This window comes from Meles meles, chromosome 5 (assembly GCF_922984935.1).
Source record: "Meles meles chromosome 5, mMelMel3.1 paternal haplotype, whole genome shotgun sequence".
Classification (NCBI taxonomy): Eukaryota; Metazoa; Chordata; class Mammalia; order Carnivora; family Mustelidae; genus Meles; species Meles meles.
In genome coordinates, this window is record NC_060070.1 from 74188891 (window position 1) to 74202831 (window position 13941).

The 13941-nt window shown below is 37.3% G+C and overlaps 1 protein-coding gene across 11 annotated transcripts in view; it reads left to right on the top strand.

Annotated features, from left to right (window-relative positions):
* Window positions 1–13941, top strand: part of PTPRK (protein tyrosine phosphatase receptor type K) — a 567969-nt gene that overhangs the window by 192918 nt on the left and 361110 nt on the right. The gene's annotated exons all lie outside the window — the stretch shown is intronic.

Below are 13941 nucleotides of genomic sequence, written 5' to 3' on the forward strand. Positions count from 1 at the left end.
GCATTATATGATCCCATAACCAGCCTCTCTTTTACAAAGGTTGGCACAGGTTTGTTTTGGTATGTGTTTGTTGATGCTTTGCTCTTTTGTGTCATACCTCATCGATGTGGAAGAAGCCCCATTGAAGGAAAAGTACTAAGATTGTATTTGTTAGAGAACTTTAAATGCATGTTTACTAGGTTTTCCATGTAGTTTGAAAATATTTGAGTTATATTACTTCTTTGTAAACTAAACTTTTTTTTTTTAAAGATTTTATTTATTTATTTGACAGAGGGAGAGAGATCACAAGTAGGCAGAGAGGCAGGCAGAGGGAGCAGAGAGCCCAATGTGGGACTCAATCCCAGGACCCTGAAATCATGACCTGAGCTGAAGGCAGAGGCTTAACCCACTGAGCCACCCAGGTGCCCCTGAACTAAACTTCTTATTCACTTTTATAGTCAGTATAATAAAGCAAAAGGTTATAGTATTAGATTTGGATTGAGATTTGAATAAGTTACTTAACTTTTCTCAAACTCATATTCTATGTAATGCTTAGCAATTTACGTATCTATTTTCTTTCTCACTGGAAGATTGGATTACTAGATATTTTTATAAGATTAAGCAGTTCTGTTAATTAATATATTCCAGTTAGACTCCAACATCATTTCCATTAATTGAATATTTGCTATATATAGATCACTATGCAAAAAGTCATAATGAGAGGCAATAGACTTAAGAAGTTTACTATTGAGTTTGGAAAATTCAGCACATCATAACACTATGAGGTAGGAAATGTAAAATTTGTGAATCACCTGCAGAGTTGTATGGTCAATTATAGGAATTCATGGAGAAGGTGGAAATTGAGCTCCCTAGGGAAGAAGGAGAGACTACCAGCCTTCTAAGTAAAAAGGTGGGGTAAAAAATGCATATTATAGCATTATGAATTACGAACTGTGAATTCATGCTGGTAATTCATGGCAAATAAGCAGTGCAAGATTTCTGTGGATCAGATGTAAGGATTTTGAGTATCAGTTAGAATATATTGCCTTATCTCTGTCGAGGCATATGGTCGATTCTTCAGCCAATAGATTTGTGTTGCATCTAATTTGATGTAGATCACCGTGATTGGCATGATTACTGCCAGCTCATGGTCCTTACAGGCTTTAGTCACTGTTTGTAGGAACTATTTTTTTTTTTTTTTTAATTACCTTCTTTTTAAAAGTCATGTAAAGAGCTCTTCGGGAGATATGTGATAATGCTGTAGTTAGAAGAAGAAAATGTTGGGACTTATTCTTCTGGTTATTCTCAAGGAGAGAGATTTGATCTTATTCTGTGTACTTAAGGTATTTCCATTTATCTTAACTTGCTGAAAGTGCATCTTCATAGTAGATAGATAGATCTGAAAATCAAATTTTTGAAATTATTGAAAATTCTCTCTTTTCCATAAAGGAAAGACCCTCCTTCTTTGGGGGAGGTTGGGAAACACCTGTGCTGGATTGTTGGTCAGAGTTCCCACTGTTATTTTGGCTGGAACTGTTTTCTATTTTTGCTTCTACAGTACGCCCCAGAGGGAAACTTTAAAAAGTTAGTGTGGGAACTGAAACTCTGCAGTTTCTCAATGTTTGTGTTCATCCATTGAGCCTTAAGTTAGCATTTATGAAAACATTCAAGTACAGTCCTAAGATGCTCTCATGGCAAAAGAGCACTGTTGGAATGGAGGTCACTTACATGATGCAGCTTTTCTGACTATGTTTAAAAGGAATGTTTTGTTGGAGGAGTGTCCTTGGGCGATTGTATTTGCTAAGAGGAAGTTGAATTAATTGTCTGCCAACAGTCAGAGAAGAATTTGTATGTTGTTCTTACCCCCATTGGCCAGTATGGCATTTCACAGCTGATAAGGTGTGTTTGTTTGTTTGTTTGTTTGTTTAAATAACAGCTGGATTGGCAGCACCAGAAATGGAATAGTTTGGCCTAAGCTAGAGTGATATGATTCGGTATTTTACTTTGCTCTAGTATAGTGAACCACTAATTCCATTAGAACTACCTTAAATTAATGTAGGCTCAGGAGAGCCAGTAATAAATGGATGGATCTCTGGTATTATTTTATTTTATATTAAATCCTCAAATTATAGATGATTGAACATCTTGTGAACAAAAACACCAATCTCAACATTTGAGGTGATGATACTGTTCTTTTGCCTTTTTGTCTCCTGGGGCCTCAGTTTCTTTTATCATATTTGGATGGTTTGTGAAGCTACTTGGGAAGACAGAAAGTAAATATAACCCCATTTTCTGTAAAATTCTGTCTTTCCCTCTGATGTCCTGTCTTCCTGCATCTTAGACTTTTCAGTGTAAGCAGTTTGTTTTTCTCTCCTCTCACTTGGACTCTTTCTTCCTTTCTGTAAACTCAGTTTCTTACTTTTTTCCCTCATGTTTTATGCTTTCATACCATTTTGGTTTTCTTTTCCTTTGTTTGTCATGGGCTTCTAAGAGAGGCACTGTTTTCAAAAACAAGTAGATAGATTTTTGGTTTAGATAATACTCTGTAAATAAAAAAAAGTAGGAACATGTTTTTATTTTGCTATTTCCCATTTCCGTAATCCCTGCAATAATCCTTTCAAACTAAAATACTTATCTCTTTGGGCCTCACATTTTCATCGGTAGAGTGGTAGACGGGAGACATGGTAGATGGGAGACGTGAATGGTTGGGGTGGGTAACGTTAGAGCTAGGCAGCAAAATCAGGTCTCTGGCTTCAGAGCACAAATTCTTAAACCATTTCACAGCTAGGAATATGCTTTTATTTGGGTGATGGGTGGGTATATGCTATGCCTTCCTTTTGAACCTTTTATGACGCGTCTTCTAGTGTAGTCAGGAACTTTCATGGTCCTTGTACTTTGATAAAAGAAGCAACTTCCTTGATTTGTCAGCTGAGTTGCTCCTATAGCTTGGTTCCCCTTGAACCTGAGAACTCAGTTGAGAAATTTTGCTCAACCTGAATTCTCTAATTGATCATTACATGCTAGTTGCCTATTCAGGAATAGTTGTTATGATCTCTTTTAATGTTGACTCAAATAGAGCCAGTTCTTGTAATATATTAAAATAAATTTTTGCTACCTTCAGACATACTGTGATTATGAAGTAGAGTATTTTGACTTTGAAAAAATATATTTATATGAAAATATAGAGCACTGAACAGGCCTTCTCTACTAACTGTAAGTTCTGGCCTTCTATTATTAACAGGGCTCAGTATATCCAAACAACAGGCTGGAATTGTTAGTATGATATTTAGTCATTAGACAGTTTCCAGAGAGCACAGGCTATACTACTACCTTCTCTTACCTTCCACTGTTCTTTCCAATTTGGGTTCCTTTGAAAAGGCAAGTGATTACAAAATTGGCTACAGTACAAAGACTCCTTTACTTTTTGGGGTAATGTAACTCTGATCATTCTCTTAAAGTTGCTTTTCATTTTAGCAACTACTTCTCAAAACATTTCAGTACCACAGTACATAAAAGCTAGGTAGGTTGTAGAGCTATGGGATAAGTGCCAGGATTTCAGAAATTAGACAAATCTAAGAGGAGATCTTAAACTTAGATCTGTGGTTCTTTACAGTTGTTGGTAAACATTTGTGTGTATGTGTGTTTCTGGGGAAAGTATTCTATGCTTACATGAGATTTCAAAAATAATGAAGAAAGTAAGAAAAGAAGGTTAGAGAGGAATAGAAGGAAAGAGCTGAGAAGGAGGATTGATACACTGGGACATAAGGGGTTGGGTAGGTTGTAAACAGAAAGCTTGAGAAACATTCAAGTATCTGCGAATTGGAAGATTTTAAGTATACTACTCCATAACATTGTCATCTCGGTTTTTATCTCTGAAAATGTTCTTTTCCTACATTTTCCAGTTTTATTTTGTCTACTATTTGATGGAAAAAGGAATGAATCTGTCTGAAGGGACAAATAATAAGGACTTTAGCATGTCATGTGGATGATCTCAGTTAGTCCTAAGAGCAGACTGCAACGGTTGAAGGATTTCAAGAAATGGAAACTAAGACCGAGCAAAGTTAAATTATTTGCCCAAGCTAGACGATGGGTAAGAGGTAAGGAAAACTGGACTCCTGAAAGACCCTGGAGAGAAAAGCCCAGCAGATTGTGAAATCTACCTCTTCTGATGAGGGGGCAGGTGGTATTCAGTAACACATCTAATAATCCTACTGCACAGGTTTTCTGTGTCCTGCAGAGGAAAGTGAAAATTCTGGTGGTCAAAGAAAGTGCCAGGTAGATTCCTGCTTTTACTTTCTAAGATGTTGTAGGGGAAGGAGATTAAACTATAGCACAATGTTTGGTCCAGTTCCTAAATCTTAACATGTAGCAGGTAAACTCCCTACTCTGCCAAGAATTGTGCTAATTTTACGTGAAACCTTCGTTTTAGTGTTTTGTGTTGTCTGAAAGTTTTAGCATCTGTCCTATTTTCAAATGTCAGTTGGATACCCAGGACAAATACAAAGCTGTTCTTCTCAGGGATTACAAGAAATTTTATTCCTGCAGAATATGAATGAAGCAGTTTCATATTTTGCCAGGGCAATGGAAGGGACATTCTGGGGACAGAAATTTGTTTTCTGACTTGTTTGCATCGGCTAAGATGCACAGTCAGTAGTTTTTTTTTTTTTTTAAGATTTTATTTATGTATTTGACAGATAGAGATCACAAGTAGGGAGAGAGGCAGGCAGAGAGAGAGAGAGGAGGAAGCAGGCTCCCTGCCAAGCAGAGAGCCCGATGCGGGGCTCGATCCCAGGAAGCTGGGATCATGACCTGAGCGAAAGGCAGAGGCTTTAACCCACTGAGCCACTCAGGCGCCCCCACAGTCAGTAGTTTTGTATTGAAGTTTGAGAGACAAGTTTGTTTTTCCCACCCTGATATTTTGTAATGGGTGTTTGATTCTTTTGGAAACAAGTTATATGACATTGGGAGTGAATTCCATTAGAAGAGACGCATAATCTTAAGAAATAATAGAATATGAAAGTTTAGAGAATTAATAATAATCATGCAAAAAAGTGAGAGCACCTATCTTGGCCTTACCAAAGTGTTGTAACCTTCTAGGGGAATTGTCAAGATTGAGAACATTGTTTAAGGTCATTTCTCACATTCTCTGTTTTCTTCCTCTTTGTTTTATATTTGAATTAAAACCAACACAGTTACCATTTTTGAGATTCTTCCTTTTTTTTTTTTTTGCCTTCAATTCAGTTCATCAAAAGTTTACAGCTACAAAAATCCCTCTGTTAGGTACAATGTGGGGAAAAAAAAGTTCTTGATCTCGAAAAGCTTACACTGGGGTGGGCAGATGCACCGATAGATATTGTTTATTTGGTATATAAGAGTGCATTATAGAAATGCTAAGGATATGCAGAACAGGAAATAGCAATAAAGAGTTGTCAGATTTTTTCATAAAGACATTCAGTTTCATACCAATGCTTCAGACATTGTTCTAGATTTTTAGACGAGCAAGATACATGAATTTTGAATTTTTTTGTGGAGTTTTTCACTCAAGTAAACAAATTCACTAAGTGGCAAGTGCTATGAAGGAAGTAACAAAGAATGACATGTTAGGAAGACTCTTAGAAGTTGAGTGTCTTGGTTTGGGCTTAGGGTATGATCTTAGGGTCCCGAGGTCCAGCCCTCAGTTGGGTTCCACATGGAGCATGAAGCCTGCTTAAGATTCTGTCTCCCTCTGTGCCTCACTCCTCTGCTCATGTGTTCTCTCTCTCTCTCTAAAAGAAAAAAAAAAAAAAAAAAAAAAAAAAGTATCTTAGAAGGAACTACTTTAGTTAACAAGCCAAGGAACTCTTCACCAATAAGTGGCATTTGTGCCAAGACCATGACCAGGTGGGATTCATCCCTGGGTTACAAGGATGGTTCAATATTCGCAAATCAATCAGTGTGATAGAACAAATCACTAAGAGAAGAGAGAAGAACCACATGGTCCTCTCAATTGATGCAGAAAAAGCATTTGACAAAATCCAGCATCCGTTCTGATTAAAACGCTTCAAAGTATAGGGATAGAGGGAACATTCCTGAACTTCATAAAATCAATCTATGAAAGACCCACAGCAAATATCATCCTCACTGAGAAAAAGCTCACAGCCTTCCCGTTGAAATCAGGAACACTACAAGGATGCCCACTCTCACCACTCTTGTTCAACATAGTATTAGAAGTCCTAGCAACAGCAATCAGACAACAAAGAGAAATAAAAGGTATCCAAATTGGCAATGAAGAAGTCAAACTCTCTCTCTTCACAGATTCTTTGTATGGAAAACCCAGAAGACTCCACCCCCAAACTACTAGAACTCATACAGCAATTCAGTAACATGGCAGGATACAAAGTCAGTGTACAGAAATCAGTGGCTTTCTTATACACTAACAATGAAAATACAGAAAGGGAAATTAGAGAATTGATTCCATTTACTATAGAACCAAGAGCCATAAGATACCTGGGAATAAGCCTAACCAAAGAGGTAAAGGATCTGTACTCGAGGAACTACAGAACACTCATGAAAGAAATTGAAGAAGACACAAAAAGATGGAAGACCATTCCATGCTCTTGGATCGGAAGAATAAACATTGTTAAAGTGTCTATACTGCCTAGAGCAATCTATACTTTTAATGCCATTCCGATCAAAATTCCACCGGTATTTTTCAAAGAGCTGGAGCAAATAATCCTAAAATTTGTATGGAATCAGAAGAGACCCCGAATTGCTAAGGAAATGTTGAAAAACAAAAACAAAATTGGAGACATCACGTTACCTGATTTCAAGCTTTACTACAAAGCTGTGATCACCAAGGCAGCATGGTACTGTGCCAAGACCTGAATGATAAAAGTAATCCAGTGGAGGGGAGAGTACTCCAACCTGAGACAGGCATGAGCTTGGATTTTTAATGGGCAGAAGGATGCCCACTGTATCTGGAGCATGTTGAGTGAGGGAAGAAAGGAGAAGGAGATAACATGAGAGGAAGGCAGGGGCCAGATTGTATTGAAGCTGATAGGCTATAGAGTGCAGAGTTTGGATTTAGTTCTCATTGCACTGCACAGCTGAAAAAAGAGTAATTGTATGTTTTGAGAAAAGTGGATCTGGGTGTCTGTAGAAAGCTATTGTAGGACTGCTAGTCGGGAACCATGAAAGGAGTAGGGAGTCATGAAACCTGTTGGCAGTGGTTCTAGTTGTCCCCCTGAGAGATGAGAGGAGTTGGATAAACTAGTGAAGATGAAGAGAAGTGGATGAATTGAGGACATGGTTTGGACGTAGAGACCAAAGAAACTTCTAGTGGGTTATAAGAGGAAACTGAAGGACAGGGAAAAATCAAACTGATTCCTAGGTTCTTAATTTTAGTCACTTGCTGTATTACATTGCCACCTAATCAGAGGTAGAAAAATGGGGTGAGGAGAAGAAACCTCAGTAAAGGAAATGAAGCTGAAACATGAAAAAGTAGACAGTGACATTGTCTTTAGCACAAAGGTAACAGCAGCAGAAATGCTTAAGAGACGTTAATTTTACAACAAAGAAATCACCCCGGATGAGCTGGGACCCCAAAACACAATTTCAGTTGTCACTGTTCTCTTTATCCAGAGATCCTGTTTGCTGCTTCTTAAGCTGTCTAGGCACAAAACTATGTTACTGTACAGCATCTCTGATTTTTTTTCGTACCAACAGTTTCTGGCATGTTCTTTGTTCCTACTAGGAAAATCTCACTCAATGCTAAGAAGTAACTGTTTTGCACAGAGTGTTGGTGCTTTGGTAGCTATTCAAAATGGTCCTTAGAACACACAGAAATTCTTATTAAGATAGACTATTACTTAAGCCTTTGGACTCTGACTGGAACTATATATGGATAATTGGCCTGGATTTCTTAGTCTATATAATCATGTAAACCATTCTCTATAATAAATCTCTTTCTATGTATTTATGTGTGTGGTGTGTCCTGTTGGCTGTGTTTCTCTGATGAAGCCTGACTGTTACAATAGAACCTTTATATTTATATTGATATATAAAAATTCAGCATTTTTGATTTTTATTCTTTGTCATCCCAGTGAAGACTTTCATTTTAGAGTACATCTTTATACCCTGCAGAGACTGAGCGAAGTAGACATAATATAAATAAAATCACTGATAATGTTCTCATTAGATCATAAAGATAAAAAGGATTGTGTATATTAATATTTAGTGGCTCTCCACATGTGGTCCTGGGTTTCTAAGACCCTTTTTGGGTTCAGCATGGTCAAAACTATTGTCATAATAGCAGTAAGATATTGTCTTTCCCTTTTTTCTCCAATTTTCTCATGAGTATATGGTCGAATTTCCCAGAAGCTACATGATATCTGATATTACAACTGATTGAGTGGTTAAGTAAAAACAGGAACCTAGCTGTCTTCTATTAAGTCAGACATGAAGGAGATTTACAAAAATGTAAAACAATGCTCTTTTCATTTTTTAAATGATTATTTATTTATTTATTTCAGAGAGATAGAGTATGATCCAGGGGGTGGGGAGTGGCAGAGGCAGAGGGAGCAGCAGACTCCCCAGTGAGCAGGGAGCCTGATGTGGGACTCAGTCCCAGGACTCAGATCATGACCTAAGCGGAAGGCAAATTTTTAACCAACTGAGCCATCCAGGTGCCTCTTTTTCATATTACTTTTTGTTTGTTTTAGAAAATATAGTAGTTTTTATAAAAATATGCTATTCAGATGAACATATAATAGATTTATGGTTGCTAATCCTAAAAGAATTAATAAGCCTTTTGAAGTTTCTCAGTTTGAATTTCTATTATGGTCAAGATTGACGGTTAGAACTCATAGAAATAAAAGCTCTCTGAAAATGTCCTCAATAATTTTTAAGAGTGTAAAAGTGGTCCTGAGACTAAAACATTACAGAACCTTTGCTCTAATAGAAGGTTTTTCATATACACAAGAGTAGCTGTCGTAAAAATGTTAAGTATGTACTTCCAAATATTATACTCTTTCATCGAACGATTCCGTTTGAAAGTGTCACAAACCATTTCCAGTTGGTTTTTTGCTGTTTTTTTGACATCTTCTGATAATTTCTCTCACATAAAGGTAAAGTTGTCACTGCCTTGACAGTCATATGTTACTGTAACTGAGAGCTGGTGTCTCTCTCTTTGTTTATTCGGTCATCCAGATGACCAACTAATAACTACTTATTGAACTTGTAACATGTAAGGCCCTCCTTCGGTGCTATGCCTGTTTTCAGATCATTGCTTTTGCAGCTCCAAACCCACCCCTTCTTACCTGCTCTGGGATAGTGGAGGTTGACCATTGAAACATTTCTCCTTTGTAGCTAGTGCGTTGTTAACACTATGCAGTTTGTCCTGCAGTGTCTTGTTGTTTGTCCATAGAGGGTGCTGAAGGGACTTTAGCAGGAAGGTGCTTCTACTCCTTTGAATTGTGCTTCTATGTTCTTTTCATGCTAATATTGAAGAGCTGGCAGTGGCCCAGTGATGTGCACAGCACATGCAGCCCCTTAGTGTGCTTCTGGCCCCAGCCCGGGCCTGCTCACCTCGCCGTGGGCCTCCCCACATGTGCGCAGCCCATCCCCGGCCTCATGGCACCCTGATGCATGGGAGTCTTCCTCCTCGCGGACCAGCCCTGGCCTGAGTGTCCCAGCAACCTCCTTCACCATCCAGTGGGCTGCCAACTACCCCTTCTTTAAAAGGAGATCTGCTTCTCAGCAGCCACCCTCCCCTTGCCACGTCTGTCCTTCCTGCGGTATTGTGGTTACGCGTTAGGGTTCTCTTTATAACTTAGAGTTTCTCTTCTCATAGTTTATGATTCTTATATTACACTTTCACTGTTAGATTTTCTGTGTGGCTTCTCTCTGCTGATGGGACTCTGAATAAATTAGGCACTTTCTATCACTCCTCTGAGAGGGATAAACAATACCTGTATAAATTATTTAAAATTTGTACAAAAGCAGTGCATAATTAAGGGCCAGAACCAGGAAGGCAGACAGTGTATCAAAGAGCTTCAAATTCAGGGAAAGCTCAAGAAGGACGGGGTGATGAGGGAGATCAACGGGCAAGAGCTGGCACAGGGATGAGATGAAGGAGGCTTTCTTAGGGAGGGCTGAGCCTGTTCTGAAGAAGAAACTGGCATGGCGTGTGGGGAAAGTAGTGAGGGCTCTGTCAGACTGGAGAAGTCAGAGGGGTTACGATGGCAAAGATCATGGAGGGTTGTCAGTACCAGGTTGAGAAGTGGACATTTCTTTCAGTTTTACTTAACAGGGTACCTTCAGTGGATTCTAAATAAGAATCAACTTAACAAAAATATTCTGCTAGTGTACTAAAGGATATATAAATAAAGGGTTTTAAGATGAAATATGGGAACCTATTTATCATTCATTGTTTTCTGTGCAGTTAATCCCATTTCCTGTGTTATTATGTTATTCCTAGAAGTATATCTTAAAGATAAGATTTTCATTAATACAAAGAATCCATAGGACATGATTTACTTATTCAGATATTAGACTGTGGCATTTTTGAATATGGGACTTGTTTTCTTGGTTATTCTTTTTAAATAAGAACTGCTATTTAGTTTACTCACTGCCCCCCTCTTTTAATGAATGTTAATAAGGAGTTTCTGATATTTGTATTGTGTTTTTTTGGAAAGCCAAGGTGCTGTTAATCTGTAGGATACAAATAGGATTTATTTTTAAAAGGCAAATACCTATGTTTATTTATTAAGTATTTATCATTATTTGATGTTACTTACATAAGATAGTCTTCACGCAGTCTCTCTTTTTTTAAAGTACAAATCTGGGGCGCCTGGGTGGCTCAGTGGGTTAAGCCGCTGCCTTTGGCTCAGGTCATGATCTCCGGGTCCTGGGATCGAGTCCCGCATCGGGCTCTCTGCTCAGCAGGGAACCTGCTTCCCTCTCTCTCTCTGCCTGCCTCTCTACTTGTGATCTCTGTCAAATAAATAAATAAAATCTTAAAAAAAAATAAAGTACAAATCTATTGCATGTTCATTATGGAACATTCAGTGAATGCACATGAAGATAAGAAAAAGATGACAATTATAGGTCCCTTTTGATAATACAGTTAACTCTTTGTTATATATTCTTTTTTCTTGTCATATGTACATGTGTATATGTACTGTATGAATACACACATTTACGCAATTGTATTTAGTTTATATATATGGTTTTTCAAAATGTGTATAATATTTTATAACCTGCTTATTTTACTTAACATGTTGTGGATATTTTCCACCAAGTGGTTTTAGTTATTTGTTTTTAATGACTGCAGAATTATTCATCAAACTGATTTATCATAATCTTACGTTGCCTGTTATTGGACATTTAAAATATTTTTGCTTTTCTCTGTTTTATTTTTTATTTTATACTTCTTAAAAGATTTTACGTTTAAGTAATCTCTACACCCAGTAGTGGGACTCAAACCCATAACCCTATGATCAAGATCGAGTGCTCTACCGACTGAGCCAGCCAGGTGCCCCTGTTTTCTGTTTTGAATAATGTCATGATGAGATGGACATCTTTTTTTAAGCTATATCTTTGTATGTATACAGATTGTTTATCTAGTTTACATCCTTTGGTTTGGTGGATCAAATCCTCCAAATTATGAGGGCATCTATTTCTTTTCAGGTTTTTGATTCTCATTGTCAGAATGCTCTTCAGAAATTTATACTTCTTAAAAAATATTATCATAAGCCTAATACTTTTTCTTTTATGTCTTAAATGATATATTTTATACCTCTGTTGCTCCAGAGACTGTAGGGAATATTTGTAAGGCCGCATTAAAGAAATCACATTGATTAAAAGTTACTACATAATACATGTTTGGCACAGATGTTTCATTATTAAGTCTTGAGATAGGTAAATCACAACTAAATAGAACTGAACTCTTATTAGAAACCTGAGGGATTAGTTAGCTGGTGACAGAACTGTAGCAAGTAAGCTTAAATTAGGACATAAAAGTGAGGGAAATGTATACTGTAGAATTTCCTGACTCAAGTGTTACAGCCAGTTATTCTGGGAGACTGTAGAAGTAATTTTTAGAATTTGATAAGAATAGCATAGTATTCTCTATGTTTGGGAATATGAAAGTAACTCTTATGTCAAATAGGCAGCTACCTCCATGGTGCCTGCTGGGTAAATTGCCACTGTATGAAATCAGCTGGCAGAAGTATTTGGTTCGCTCTTTGGTGCTAGTGCTTGCTTCTTCCTTTCTGGAGCCATGCAATAAATGCATATTATTTGATAACACTCAGAAAATGTAGCAATAATAAGACTGCATTGAAAGAAGCTCATTTAGCTTAAATATTCTATAGAAATGAAATAGCAGCACTTTTTTTTTTTTTTTTAATTAACTTGTATTGAAATGCCGGAGTAGTTTGAGCAAGCTTTTATTTTGTGGCTTTTGTCTTTTCTAATGATTCAATTGGTAATTCCTATAAATTAATATAGTTTGCTCATCCCATTTCCTTAATAAGAAAATTATCATAACTTAAAAGTGCAACTGGATGAAAATTGCTAAATGGTCTTAATGGCAAGTATCACAGTATGTAATTAAGATGTTTGACAAAGCATATTTTATGCCAGTTTATTTTATAATGGAAAAAATAACTATTTAAAAGCCCATAAGTCAATTAAAGAGCACTACCTTGAAATCGACAATCAGAAGCAATAATTGATGAAGACTTGTAAGAATAATTTAAGCTCACTACTGCCATAACATCACTGAAAAGAACAACAACAACAAACAAATCTGTCTGGCAGTGGAGAAATAAGTCACAGGTTTGTGAAGAAGCTGAGGTCCAATAACAGTAAGTAACTTGTCTAAGATCTTAGGCCTGGTCATTGGTCGGCTCTGCTTTGGTGAGTCTGAAAGACATCCTGGCAAATCAGACATGGACCTCAGAATGTGAGTATAACCAAGAATAGAGACATCCTGCTTGTACAAGTTGGGTTGGGATCCAGGATATCCTGTTTAAAAAGAAAAAAAGACATAATTTCTCCAAAAATAAACATGACCAATTTATTCTATTACTCTGCCTGCAATCTGTGAGAATGAAGAAGAAATTAAAAAAAAAGACAATTTCAGAAACGGAGAAAAATCAAGTGGAAGTAATATCAGTAACCACCACTATCCTAAACGTATTCTGCACTTTGCCTGGTAACTGGTAGTGTTATCATAGGAAATCTTTACTTAAGTTCTGAGCTCTAGAATGAGAATTCATCAGATTTGGAATTTCAGTTTCTTAAGTAGTAAAAGTCCTCTTATCTGCCATGATTTGAACTTGCTTTGGGGGGTACATTGAACTAGTTAGACTGGTAAATAATGAATATTTAGTGTATAATGTGAAAGTGACTACGTTTTAAGGAGGAAACAGGTTTGATTGGTCAGGAAGAGAGGTCCAGGTGTAATCCTTGTAACAGTGGATTCTGTAATCCTACACCTAATATTTTCTGGTTAAAATTACATCCTAGGGGGAACATTACAGTAAAATTTTGCAGTCTACATTAAGTGTGACAAATAGGTATATTGACATTTTTGTGATTCATCTTCCTTAAAATCCACAGTGATGTGTGAAAATCTGGTGGTTTTTCTGCAGAGGTCCTTGGACTAATAGCTGCAGCTGATGTTCAAGCCCCATGTTTGTACTTATCACTAAGACTGTGTGTTTGAGAGTGGAACTGTGAGGTGCTGTGAGGTTGGCATTTCTTATGTCCTATGAGAGACAAACCAAGAAATATTTATTAAATCAAAGGTAATGGAGTTAGACTAATGTTTTCAAGGCAGGTTTCTTGCAGCTGCGAGGGGCTTAATGGCAGGACTGTGGCAGAATTGGGACCAGCGGCCATGATGGTTAGCTGGTAGCTTAGTGGGCAAGGCTTAAAGAAGTAGGCATATCCACCACATGTCAGATTCTCAGATCT